Here is a 14,711-nt window from a genome sequence, read left to right as displayed (position 1 = left end):
ATATATTTCAAAATAATATTCTTATTCTGCTACTTTTGTCCATTTAAGGCTTATTTATTGGCTTCCAACTATTGAACATGAGGATTTAGCTGTATGTTCTACCAGTTCACCAAACATACAAATATATTCCTCCTATCTTCCCATTACCTCATCCTTTGTGTGTGTGTGTGTGTGTGTACACACACACACACACACACACACACATATATGTATAATAATTTTGGTTAAATTAGTGTCAGTGTTTACATTATTAGACCTTTTTAAATGTTCTTCAAAGCTAAGCCATTTAATATGGTAGGATTATTTTTCTTTTCCCTACATAATTTCCTTATTTTTTTATCTTTATTTTATTTATTTATTTTTATGTGGTGCTGAGGATCGAACCCAGGACCTTGCACATGCTAGGCGAACGCTCTACCGCTGAGCCACAATCCCAGCCCTGATTTCCTTTTTTTAATAATTGCCTTTTTTTGTTGTTTGCAACTATTTTTATAATTCAACCTCAAAAGCTTCTGTCTTCTACATATATTCAGATAAGTCGTAAGTTGTATATCCCGTTTTCTGTATCCCTTGTTTCCTCTTTATTTATTTATTCCATATTGGTGGGGCTCATTTTCTGGTAGCTTCTTAGAAAAGGTGTCCACAAGGTAAAGTTTCTTGTATCTCTACTTTTTCCTTCTCTTTAGTTTTCAAGAGCTTCTGTTTCTTTTATCAGTTAATTATTCTGAAAGTGTCTTTTAATAATCATTATGCTTGGTCTCTGGTCATTTGGATTTTTTTTTTAAACAGAGAGAGAATTTTTTAATATTTATTTTTCAGTTTTTGGTGGACACAACATCCTTATTTTATTTTTTTATGTGGTGCTGAGGATGGAACCCAGCCCCCTCCCCCCCCCCATGCCAGGCGAGCAGGTTACCGCTTGAGCCACATCCCCAGCCCATCATTTGGATTTTGGTTTAAGACTTAGGACAGTTTTCATTGCAGTGATTAGAGACTGGGGTTTCGAAATGCAGTTTTCATGACATACCAGTAGACTATAAAACTCCACGAGGGTAAGGACATATGTATCTGTCTTAACTGGTGTGTCCCTAGTACTTGTGTAGTGCATACCAAATATTAACTACCAATTCACATTTGTTGAAGGAGTGAATTGGATATCAAAGCAATCTTTTCTAAAAACTAGGTTGTATTTAGTGGAAACTTAGGGGTGTGTGTGTGTGTGTGTGTGTGTGTGTGTGTGTGTATGTACATATGTATCTTAAGGCTTATAATTGTATGTGTATTTTACTTTTAAAAATAGTTGCATTCAATATGTCTGTCATTTTTGGCTCTACTTTAAATATGGTTTTGGAATTTCTTGATGAGCAGCTGTGGTAGGAAGCTGTGGAGCCTTCTAACAGTTGTTAGATTAATAAATTTGGTTTGGAGATTCTTTAGTTTAGCAAGCATCTATAAATGAACTCTTTCACTGAGTGGAGTGGAGGTTTATAGACTGATGTTATTCTTTGTCAGAGATGCTAACTTGATAGCATATACAAGGTCCTGGCATCAATCCCCAGCACCACCAAAAACAAAGACAAAAACAAAACAAAAAAGCTGACTTGTGGAACCACTGGTACTATAGAGATTCAAATTGAAATTGATAGAAGATTGCCAAGCAAATATATTTAAATAGTAAAAGAAATAGGAGATTACCTGAATGAACACTTGGCAGAAAACAATGTCTCACAGAAAAATGTTCCAAAGTTGGAGGTGTAACTCAGTGTTAAAAGTGCTTGCCTAACGTGTGGGGCGCTGGGTTTCATCCCTAGCACCACAAGGGAAAACAAAAAAAGTTTTACATTTTGAATGGAACATATTTTAAGTTTTTTTTTTTAGTTGTAAATGGACAGCATTTCTTTATTTATTTTTGTATGCGTGCTAAGGATCGAACCCAGTGCCTTACACATGCTAGGCAAGCTCTCTGCCACTAAGCCCCAGCCCCAGCCCACATATTTTTTATATTATTTTAGTAGAGTCCAAAACTAAATGCAACTTATTTTTCTATAACTTTTCTTATATGTTTCATGTCTTTATGAATTACACAGGCCCAAGCCAGAAACCAGGCCATTAATTAAAATACTTTTCTTTTTTTCATATTTAATTTATTTACAATACTACCTCTTTATACCTTCTTATCTTCTATTCTCCATCTGTAAAGTCATCAACTTAGATTAGACCTTCATATGTACCTTGGACTGTACCTTGCCAATCTATTCTTTATATTTTTACCAAAGTAATCTTTCTAAGCTCAGCATGGCAAACTGGTAGTTTCTGTGATTTGGTTTCTCCCTGAACTCATGTCTTTGCAAATGGAGTGGAGGATTATAGTCTTGATCTTGAAATGTTTTACTTCTCCACAGGTTCTCCCTTTCTTCTTTTATATGTATGTATATATATATACACACACACATATAATTTTTTAATTGTAGATGGATACAATACCTTTATTTCATTTATTTTTTAATGTGGTACTGAGGATTGAACCCAGAGCCTCACATATGCTAGACAAGTGCTCTAGTACTGAGTCATACCCCCAACTCAACTCCCCCTTCCTTTATTACTTACATGTAGTAAAATGCACACATTTTACTGTATGGCTTGATGAATTTTTAGGTGTGTGCCCAAGTAACCACCATGCAAAGTCAAATATAAATTTCCAGAATCCAAATACACTTCTTCCTTTCCTATCTCAGTTGATACTGTCCCTTACAGTTATTCTGACTTTTGTCACCATAGATTGCTTGTACTATTTTCACACCTTATATAAATAGAATTCGTGCAATATTTACTTTTTTGTGTATGCATGGTGAAATAATTTTTATTTTTAGTTCTCTTTGGTACTAGGGATTGAATCCAGGGGTGCTTAACCACTAAGCCACATCCCTAGCCCTTTTTTTATATTTAGAGACTGGGCCTTGCTGAGTTGCTCAGGGCCTTGCTAAGTTGCTGGGGCTGTCAAGTTAAACTTGTGATCCTTCTGTTTCAGCCTCCTGAGCCACTGGAATTACAGGTGTGCACCACCATGCCTGAGTCGCTCTCCCTCTTTTTTTGTTTTTGATTCTTTTTAAGTATACATTTATTTATTTATTTATTTGTATGTGGTGCTGAGAATTGAACCCAGTGCCTCACACATGCTTGAGCTACAACTCCAGCCCCTGATTCTCAATTTTAAGACTAAAATTGAAGCATTGTTTTTATTTATTTATTTATGTATGTATGTATGTTACACATGACAGTATAATGATCTTGACATATCATATATTTGAATCAAATGGGGTATAATTTCTCATTTTTCTGAGTGTACAGGTTGCAGAATCACATTGGTTTGAAGCATTCTTTCTGTGAAGGAAATTGCTAACAAGATTAATTACTAGTGTCTTGAAATTAGGGCCAGTGTGTTTATTTCTAGCAGTTGACATAGTGGTAGGCATGTTTATCAATGAACTAGCATGTATCTTTCCCTTGAACTATCAGGCCAGATTTTTTTCTTTTAATATTTTTTTAGTTGGACACAATATCTTTATTTATTTTTATGTGGTACAGGGGATTGAACCCAGTCTTTTTGGTTATACATGACAGAGAATGTATTTTTTTTTAAATAGTTTTAATTAGTTAACATGACAGTAGAATGCACTTTGATGCATCATCTATAATGGATAATTTCTCGTTCTTCTGGTTACATATGTTGTAGAATCCCACCAGTTGTATGGTTATATACATACGTAGGGTAATAATGTCTGATTCTTTCTACTATCCTTCCTCCCCCTAGCAGAATATATTTTGACATATCATACATACATGGAGTATATATAACTTCTCATTTTTGTAGTTGTACATAATGTGGAGATACACTGGTCATATATTCATATATGAATGTATGAAAGTTATTCTGTCATTCTACTGTCTTTTCTATTTTCCAATTCTCATTCCTTTTCTCTTCTCCCTACTCTCCCTGTTCAATCTGGTGAAGCCCCTCCCATTGTGAGTCAGCATCCACATATCAGAGAGAACATTAGGCCTTTGGTTTTTTTGGGATTGGTTTAACATTTCACTTAACAAGATAGTCTCCAATTCCATTCATTACCAGCAAATGCTATAATTTCATTCCTCTTTATGCCTAATATATTTACTACCTGACCAGGTCTTTTATATTAAAAAATATTTATTTTTTAGTTGTAGTTGAACACAATATCTTTATTTTGTTTATTTTTATGTGGTGCTGAGGATCAAACCCAGGGCCCAGCATGTGTGAGGTGAGCATTCTGCTGCTGAGCCATGACCCCAGCCCCCTGATCAGATCTTTATAATCAAAACTAAGCCCAGGAATTGAGCTGTATTAGAAGCTTTCCCTAACACTGCCCTTATTCTTCCTCCTCTGTTTTGCTATAAAGAACTTTGTAGTAGTCATCCCAATACATTACAGCTGCTAGTTTGATTGTCTTTATTTTTTTGATGGATTTCAAAATAAGGATTAAGGGGCTTAGAGGTGACTGGCAGGGGCTTATTAAGATGTTAATTGAGATTGTGGAACTTCTCCCTGTTGCCTGCCTACTGAGAACCGCCCTCTGATCCATGGGAAGAAATGTTGACTGAAAGAAGGGATAACTTGGTGCTCTATGAATAAAGAAAGCTGACAGAAAAAAGCTAGTAATGATAATTTTAGAGACAGATTCTCTGAGTTGTTGCTTAGTGTCTCGCTTTTGCTGAGGCTGGCTTTGAACTCAAGATCCTCCTGCTTCAGCCTCTGAAGCTGCTGTGATTATAGGCATGTGCCACTGTGCCTGGCTAAGTTGTAGTTTCAATAGAATAAATCATTGTTTGACTGATGTTGTTTATGTAAATAGTCAAATATTCCAGAAATATCAACATTTATTATTAAGGCATTATAAATAATGCTTCCTAGTCCTAAATTAAAGTTATTTGAACCCATGAAGCACTCAGTAGTAAATATAAAAGAAAGAAGAAGACCTTTTATGTAAAGGCTAGATTTTTTTTTGAACCCAGGAATGTTCTACCACTGAGCTACGTCCCTAGCCCTCGGTTTCTTATTTTTATTTATTTTTGATACTGAGGATTGAACCCTTTGGTGCTTAATCATTGAGCCACAACCCCAGTCTCTTTGTTTTATTTTGAGACACAGTCTCACTAAATTGCTGAGGCTCGCTTTGAACTTGCGATCTTCCTGTCTCAGCTTCCTGAGTTGCTGGGATTACAGGCGTGTGCTACTGAATGTGGCCATTTTTTATTATGAGCCAGGTTCTTGATAAATTACTGAAGCTGGCCTTGATTTGACATCCTCAGCCTCCTGAGTCACTGAGATTACAAGCGTGGGCCATCTTGCCTGGCTTGGAACTAGTAGATTTCTGATTTGGGTATAATTAGCACCTTTGTTTAAATTTGGGTGGCCACTTTTTACAGGTTAACCTTGGTGTGATGATTCTTAGGTATGTCTTTGAACATCGAGTACTCAGTGTAAATAGGGGACTTGGGAAAGTCATGTAAAAATTCTTTGCATTTTGGCACCTTTTTTCACCATGTAATTTAATTTGATACATATTCCTTTTTTTTTTAATTTAAAAGAGGATCTTAGTGTTGTGCTCAGTCTGGCTTTAAATTTAAAATCCTCCTGTCTCAGCCTCCCTACTATCGGAACTACCAATGTGCACTACACCAATTGTCCCTACTTAAAAATTTTAACCTCTTCTCCACAGTAAGCATCCTATGGGGATAATTGGTTTGCTCTTGTCATATTTCTGTCACTTCTATTATCTGGGATGACTTTTTCCTCCCCTCACATCTATTCTGATAATTGTATATAATTGTATACAAGGTGTTGACAAGACAAGATGAAGTTAGATTGTAAAGATTTATTCTCATTTGATTCTGTCTATTCTGGTCTTTGCCAAAATCTTAACTTCCTTTGCTAGCCTTTGTGGTGCATGCCTGTAATCCCAGGTACTTGAGAAGAAGCTAAGGCAGGAGGATCACAAGTTTGAAACCTCCAATTTTGTCTCAAAAATTAAAAAGGATTGGGGATGTGGATCAGTGGTAGAATGTTTCCAGTGCCACAAAACAAACAAAAATCCTGCTGTCTTCTCAGGAATTTTTGATGTATTGTCTAGCACTTATTTATCTCCTCTGAAATCTTGTGACTCTTAATTTACATCCTTTATATTTGAGTATTTTTCATACACATGATATTGTTTCCTGTGTAATGGTTTACTACCCCACTAGATTGAGATCTTCTTGTGGGTGAAACTTTTTTTTTTTTTTTTTTTTTTTAACTTTGCACTGTTTTAAGCACTCCTTAGGTATTCACCATGTGCTTGATGATTGAGAAAACCATATGGTTATAGTCATTGGTTTATATAATTGTGATAGGTTGCTTTAAAAAAATTCATAGTTCTTTCTTAAATAAGAATTTAAGAAATTTTTCTTTTTGGGGCTGGGATTGTGGCTCAGTGGTAGAGCCTAGCATGGGCGGGACCCGGGTTCGATCCTCAGCACAACATAAAAATAAAGGCTTTCATTGTGTTGTGTCCATCTACACCTAAAAAACAATAAATATTTTAAAAAAAGAAATTTTTTTAAATTACACCCTTTTACTTCCATTTCCATGTCTTCTAAATGTCAGATAATATTGGTTCATATCTCCAGCTTCCAATTTGTAAGTATAGAATGTGACTGCAGGTTACAATGATAGATCTTAGAGAACTGCACTGCATGACAATTCTTTTTGTGATAGAAGAATTTATTAGAAGATAAGACAGTTGTAGGTTGCTTTGGAATTTAGAAGACTTGCTTGCCTCATGTATTTGTGTCACTTTGAGGATTTGAAAACATACCCCAAATGTCTACTCTTTACCAGTGCCTCTTGTGTTCCTGGCTGTGGTAAGCTAAACTGAAAGGGTAGACTTTACTGTTTATCTTAGTGTCTTTAGTCCCTCTGTCTGGAGTATGGTAATTATTTATGCATTTTCCTATAGAAGTGAAAATAGTTGCGGGTGGATTTTTTAGCTCTTCAAAGTTTTCATATTTACTAAGTCTTCGCAGTTATCCTTTAAGAGTTAAGAAACCCTACTGTTTTTCTTAATTTATGTAGGGGCTAATTTGACAATACATTGTTGTAAAATATTCTCTAAAAATTAGTATATATTTTTTGAAAGTATTTTAACATACTAACACATAAATACGCATTTTTTATGTATGTTATGTATCTCGAGAGAAGCAGTATTGTATTTTCAACTATGTCATTTTTTTTTTTAACCACTAAATTGCCTACGTTGAACTCCTAGTCTCAACTGATCTTCCTGCCTTAACCTCCTGAGTAGCTAGGACTACAAGTGCATGCCACCACACCTGGCTCAACTACATCTTTAAAATTAATTATTATTATGAGTATTGAGGATTGAACTCAGGGCACTTTACCACTGAGCTACATCCCCAGACCTTTTAATTTTTTTATTTAGAGACAGGATCTTGCTGAGTTGCTAAGTGCCTCTCTAGGTTGCTGAGGCTGGCTTTGAACTCCTGATCTTCCTGTCTCAGCCTCCCTAGCCACTAGGATAACAGGCGCTTGGCTGAAAAAATACTTTTTGAATGAAAAATGTACATATTTATGAGTTATAGTGTGATCTCTTTCTGTCTCCCTTTCTCTCCTTTTCTTCTTTGTGAGTACACTACCACTGAACCACATCTCAGCCCCAATATGATATTTCAGTATATATGTTTTCATGTAAACTGATCAGATCAGTAATGATTATTTCCTTATCGTTACTTTGTGTTTTGAGCCTCTTCATGTTTTTTAGGATAATTAAGATACTTCTGGATTATTTCATTTGAATTTTTTTGGTAGATGCCAGGGATTGAACTCAGGGATGTTTAATCACTAAGCCACATCCCTAGCCATTTTTTGTGTTTTTATTTAGAGACAGGGTCTCACTGAGTTGCTTAGGGCCTTGATAAATTGCTAAGGCTGGCATTGAACTCACGATCCTCATTATTTGAATTTTTGTTGAATTTTCCCAAACTCGGGTATACACATTTTTTTTTTATGGTTTACTAATCCATTTTATTATTTTGGTAAAATATGCATAACATGAAAGTTATCATTTAAGGGTTTTTAAGTGTATAATTAGTGTTCTTAAGTATATTCATGATCTCATACAACCTTCACCACTGTTTGTTTCCAGAACTTGTTCCTCATCCCAAACAAACTCGCTACCCATTAAACAATAACTCCTCATTCCCCTTTTGCCTAGACCCTGGTAACCTCTGCTGTACTTTCTGTCTCTGAATTTGCCTGTGTAGGAACTGAATTAAATAGAATCATATATTAATCCTTTCATGCCTTATTTCACTTAGGTTAATGTTTTCAGGGTTCATCCATGTTGTAGCATGTAGCTGAATTTCATTCCTGTTTCTAGCTGAATGCTGTGTATATACCGCATCTGGTTTATACATTCATTTATTGATAGGACATGTGAGTTATTTCCACCTTTTGGCTATTGTGAGATATTAACATTGGTATACAGATATTCTTTTGAGTCTCTATTTTCAATTCCCCCATCCCTGTACTGGTATTGAATCCAAAGGCACTTTGACACCGAGTTTCATCCCCAGGTTTTTATTTTTAGACAGGCTTTCATTAAGTTGCTGAGACTGACCTTGAACCTGCAATTCTCCTTACTCGACCTCCTTAGTACTTAGGATTTATAAGTGTGTACCACTGGAGCTGGCTCTACTTTCAGTTCTTTTGGCTCTCTACATAGGGATGAAATTGCAGGGTCATATGGTTATAAGTTGTATGTTTACTTTTTTTAAGGAACTGCTAAACTTGTTTCCACCCCAAGTGTAACATTTTATATTCCCACCAGCAATGCACAAGAGCTCTATCTTCTCTATATCCTATTCAGTTTTTGTTATCTTTTTAAATTAGTAGACATCCTAGGGAGTGTGACTTAGTATCATTATGGTTTTGATTTGTAGTTCCTTAATGACTGATGATGTTGAGCATCTTTTCATGTACATATTGGTCATTGGTGTATATTTGGAGAAATGTCTATTTAAGCTCTTTACTCATTTTTTAATTGGATCATTTGTTTTTAATTGTTGACTTATAGGAGTTTTTATTCTGGATATTAATCCCTTATTAGAAATATGATTTGCAAATATTTTCTCCCATTCTATGAGTTACCTTTTATGTTCTTGAAAATACCTTTTGGTCAAATGTTTTAAATTTTGATGAAGTCAGTTATGTAGTTTTGAATTTAAATAATGTTACAGATTGTGCAGAGATTATAACCAATTACAAAGCATTGGTAGATTGACTTCACAACTGCAAAAAAATAACATAAAAGGAGCCTTAGTCCTTACACCTGTACCTTCCAAAATGAAGAATCTGTTGGAAATATCTGAGTAATTTACAGTATGTGGGTAAATTAAAGCAAATGGTACTGGTAAAAAAGCAGTGATGCCTGTGAAAAAGCATAGGAGAGCCAACTTTATTTCAAATCTTACCTGGAGTAAAAAAAATCAGGATTTTCATTAGGGAACGTCAAAAAATGTTTGCCTTTATTACTGACTACATGTACACATATTGATCTTATTACTGAATACCAAAAAAAAAAAAAAAGTAGTAGTAGTAGTAGTACTTTGTGTGTGTGTGTGTGTGTGTGTGTGTTTTGCCTTTAAAGTTTCTTTGTTCTCTTTCCTCTCCCCTAACCGTTCTCAGTACTGGCGGATTGAACCCAGTGATGGGTGCTCTACCAGTGAGCCACATCCCCAGCCCTTTTTGAAAATTTTAATTTTGAGACAGGGTCTGGCTAAGTTGCTCAGGCTGTACTCAAACTAGTGATCCTCCTGCCTCAGCCTCCTGAGTAGATGGGATAAGCATGAATGATAGTCTGGCTGCAGAGGTCCTGAATATACTCCGTGGTGTGAGTGACTATTGTCTTTGGTTCCTCAGGTGAATGTTGGGATCCTTCCATCAACTTGGTAAAATGATGACAATAAACTTTCTCCATGATTCCAAGTGACTTCCGCCTGTGGTTGCTAGTGGATGTGTTTCAGGCACTAGCTTCACCCTAAGGTAGACTCAGCTGTCCATAAAATGGATCTGAGTTCCACATTGTAGTTGGTCTCTTACTGCCATATTTTGTGCTTCTAAAAGACCTGTTTAATTTTTTGTTCCCCTCCTTTTTGTGTCACTGAATTCCATTTGAGCCAAAGCCTGGTCAGTGGACATTCCTCACATTAATTTTGCCTTTTTTTTTTTTTTTAACTTTGTTTTTGTGGTAGATTTTTGTTGGTCTTTGAAGTTTGCCAGGCAGTTGTGGAGGGTAAACAATTTTATTCTTCCTCTCCCATCTCCCAGAAATCTCAAGTGAATCCCTTGTGTGAACATATGATTGGGGTAACACACTGTTAGGTGAAAAGAAGTGGCAGAGGTTTCAGTCCATGGTTGGTTGGCCTCATTTCTTTGAGTCTAAGGGGAGGCAGAACATCATGGTGGAAGGGCCTGTAGGAGGAAAGTTTCTCAGTTCATGGCAACCAGGAATCAGAACAGTGCTTTATTTGTATGAATTCTTAAATTTTACCTTTGTTAACTCAGTTGTCTTCGGTGGTTAAACTGACATTTGTCTAGAATACTGTAAATTTCCAGAATTCAAGTGTTTATTAAAAATCTATCCAGAGGGCTGGGGTTGTGGCTCAGTGGCAGAGCCTTTGCCTCACACATGTGAGGCTTTGGGTTCGAGCCTCTCCACACCACATAAAAGTGAATAAACAAAGAAATTGTGTCCATGTATAACACAAATTTTTTTTTTTAAGAAAATTGATATATCAAGAATAGTAGCTGAGGCGGGCTTTGAACTCATGATCCTCCAGCCTCAGGCTCCTGAGCCGCTGGGATTGCAGGCATGCACCATTGTGCCCAGCTCTCCTTTTTCTTTTTTAAATATAGAAGAGCTAAGGAGATTCTACTGATAAGGCCAAAAAAAAAAGTGTTTTTTTTTTGAGGGGGATTGAACCCAGAGGCACTTGGCCATTGAGCTACATACCCAGCTCTTTTTTGTAGTTTATTTAGAGACAAGATCTCACTGAGTTACTTAGTGCCTCGCCATTCCTGAGGCTGGCTTTGAGCTAGCAATCCTCCAGTCTCAGCCTCCAGATCCGCCGGGGTTACAGGCATGCTCTTCCGCGCCTGGCAGTACTTATCTTTTCTTATTGTGTAACTAATAATTTGGATTGAGCATCTTTTCTATGTCTTGGTGAATTGTAGTATCTCGCTAAGTTTGGCTCAGTTTCCAAGTTTTCTTTTTTTGTGCTGTCAGTGTTGTGAAATACCTGAGAGAGCCCCTTTAATTTTTTTTTTAAGAGAGAGAGAGAGAGAGAGAGAGAATTTTTAAAAAAATATTTATTTTTTAGTTTTCGGCGGACACAACATCTTTGTATGTGGTGCTGAGCATCGAACCTGGCCGGCATCCGCACGCATGCCAGGCGAGCGTGCTACCACTTGAGCCACATCCCCAGCCCACGAGAGTCCCTTTAATTTAAATTTGTTTTTGTGAGCATCACCTCCTCTGGTCATCTTCTTTCTCTTTATTACCTTCATCTTCTTGCCACAATCTTTTTAATTTTTTTAATTTAATTTTTTCTTTTTAGCTATACATGACAATAGAGTATATTTGACATACATATATGCAATATAACTTTTTCTAATTAGGATCCCATTCTTGTTGTACATGATGCAGAGTTTCACTGGTAGTGTATTCATATGTGAATATAAGAAAGTTATGTTCTATTCATTCTACTGTCTTTCCTATTCTCATCCCTCCTCCCTTCCATTCATTCCCCTTTGTCTAATCTAAGGAGCTTCTATTCTCCCTTCCTCCCTCGTTTATTGTGTGTTAGCATCCTCATGTCAGAGAGAACATTTTGGCCTTTGTTTTTTTTGGGGGGGGATTGGCTTATTTCACTTATCGTGATAGTCTCCAGTTCCATTCATTTACTGGCAAATGCCATAATTCCATTCTTCTTTATGGCTGAGTAATATTCCATTGTATATATACTACATTTTCTTTACCTATTTATTCATCTGTTGAAGGGCACCTAGTTTGGTTCCATAGCTTAGCTATTTGTGGATTGAGCTGCTATAAACATTGATTTTTTTTTTTGCTACAGTCTTGTTGAGAAGTCCACCTTTAGTAAGGTCTAGCTATATATCAACAATTCAGCATTCTCATAGTCTGTTGTTTTCTTCTAAATCTCTCTTCATGTTTAGTCCAGATATAGCATTATCACTTTTCTTTTTTTTTAAATTTTTTTAGTTGTAGATGGACATGTACCTCTATTTATTTATTTATCTTTATGTGGTGCTGAGGTTAGAACCTAGGGCCTCACACATGCAAGGCAAGCACTCTACTACTGAGCGCTCTACCCAAGTCCCACATTATCACTTTTCTTTGTTGCATTTTCATCTTTGTTGGGCTGTTCTCTTGTTTGATTATCAATTTTCATGAAATATTTTGTGGACTTACTGCACAACTACTCTGGATGAACTAAATAGCAGATACAAAATGATCAGTCATGTACAGTTTTGAAAGAAGTGATTTGGTCAGTTAAGATGATGTGCTTCATAGATTGAAGAAAGAACTAGCAGAGAAATTTGTTCTTCACATAGCTTTTACAGTTAATATATTATGATGACTGAAATTTGAACTGTGTTTTGGGGGGACTTGTGCTAATTTAACTGTGGGAACTGTAATTCATGCCTACTGTAACCATGCAAGGAGGACATTAGTACACATTTATACATTAGTATGTCTAAATGTGAAACATACCTTGACAAAGACATTTGAGGAATGTATGTGATTGGTAGGGAAAAGGATAGGAGGCTTTGCTATATAACCTCAATTTTATTTTTTTGTAATCTCATTTTTTCTTCCTTCTTACAATTGTACAGGCTTCTTGTCTTATGTGGTTTATTTTCTGTGGTTAGATTTTTAGCATTAGGTACTTTTTATTTCTTGGGGAACTGATTAGCAAAGATATTAATAATTTTTCCCCAAATGATTTATGACTATTTATTATATAATGTTTATAGTTTTGAAAGAATTATGAATAACCTAAGTGTCCATTAGTAGAGGATTAGTAAAATAAATGTTTTATCTATACAATGAATATCGTACCCATTAAAGCTCATAGGAAATATTTTATGTATTTTATTTTATTTTATTTTATTTTATTTTATTTTTTTTTAAGAGAGAATTTTAATATTTATTTTTTAGTTCTCGGCGGACACAACATCTTTGTTGGTATGTGGTGCTGAGGATCGAACCCGGGCCGCACACATGCTAGGCCAGAGCGCTACCGCTTGAGCCACATCCCCAGCCCTATGTATTTTATTTTTGTAAATAATGTATGTAAAGAAAACAAATTGGATATATGTTTTGCAAACATTAGCTGTGTGGTACAGCTGAAGGTAGTTTTTATTATTATATCTTTTTTCTAATGAATTTAAATTGTTTTTCAAAGACTCTCTTATTGCAAAATAAAATCAGAAGTAAAAAAAGAACTTTCACCTTTAGGCCTTTTTTTCATGAATAAGCAATGTTTCACATGTGATGTAATAAGTAGTTTTTATCTTTATGTTGGTATTTCATTGGAATTTGAAGTATCCTTTTAATTTAAAAATTTTTGTGATATGCCTTTTTTAGGTTAGTAGTTTTCAGATTAATGGGTAAAATGCTTTTTATGCTTTATAGCCAGTTGCTTCATGAAAATCAAATGGTGTTTGTGATGTTTCCAATAGCTTCTTTTAAATTATTTCCTTTGTTGTTTCACAACTTTTTGAAGTATTTTGGGAACCAGAAAAATTGCTATTTGGTAATGTCACTGAAAGTATATTGATGCAGAGTATGATAAGAAAAGAGGTCTTGGCCTTTTATTCAGTTAATTAGTGTACTATAATTAGTGTACTATAATTAATTATAGTACACTAATTATATTTTAAAATAAAATTAAAATCTGTTTTTAAAAAGTATAAAATTCTTTCCAACGTCAAAGTTTTATGAAGAATTTTTAAGATAAATTTTGAGTTTATCCTTCAGGTAATCATCTAGTAAAGACGTGAAAAATATTTTGTTCATCTGTATTCTATAAAGAAGTTAAAGGCAGATTATTTTAAAACTTGAAGTAGAAAAAATGAAATTTCATGAGAAATCATATTTTCCTTTAAGAAAGCTCTTCTTTTCTGTGTATATTAGTTTCTTTTCTCTTTAAAAATTATTAAATTTTATTAAAAATTATTAAAAATTTTATAAAAAATTAAACATTTTAAAATTAAATATTTATTAAAGGTCTTCACTGTTCTAGGTTCTGTACTGAGAAAGAATACTACTTTCTAGGTAGTATCCAAACAGGGAGCAAGTGTTGTAAGCAAAGGCAAACAGGAATATAAACTACCAACCAATCGCACTTTCGTAAAACTTACTTAAAAATTTTAAAAGCTATATAAAAGTATTGCTTAGAGATTGGAAAATAATGGAAGAAAATTCTGCTTAATTCTGTCAGCTAACAGTTAATTATTTGAGTTAACTTTTTTCAAGTTAATATTTTCTAATTGTTTTAATCATTATGTACATGCAATTTTGTATCTTGTATTTCTG

At 34.9% G+C, this 14,711-nt stretch overlaps 1 protein-coding gene and 1 pseudogene across 1 annotated transcript in view; one reads left to right on the top strand and one right to left on the bottom strand.

Moving 5' to 3' along the window:
• Nucleotides 1-14,711, top strand: part of Usp32 (ubiquitin specific peptidase 32) — a 171,482-nt gene that overhangs the window by 9,330 nt on the left and 147,441 nt on the right. The gene's annotated exons all lie outside the window — the stretch shown is intronic.
• On the bottom strand, nt 9,909-11,526 carry LOC113189281 (large ribosomal subunit protein uL22m pseudogene; annotated as a pseudogene).

Source organism: Urocitellus parryii, chromosome 7 (assembly GCF_045843805.1).
Source record: "Urocitellus parryii isolate mUroPar1 chromosome 7, mUroPar1.hap1, whole genome shotgun sequence".
In the NCBI taxonomy this organism is placed as follows: Eukaryota; Metazoa; Chordata; class Mammalia; order Rodentia; family Sciuridae; genus Urocitellus; species Urocitellus parryii.
Note: the sequence above shows the minus strand (reverse complement) of the source record. Positions and strands in the feature narration are given on the sequence as shown.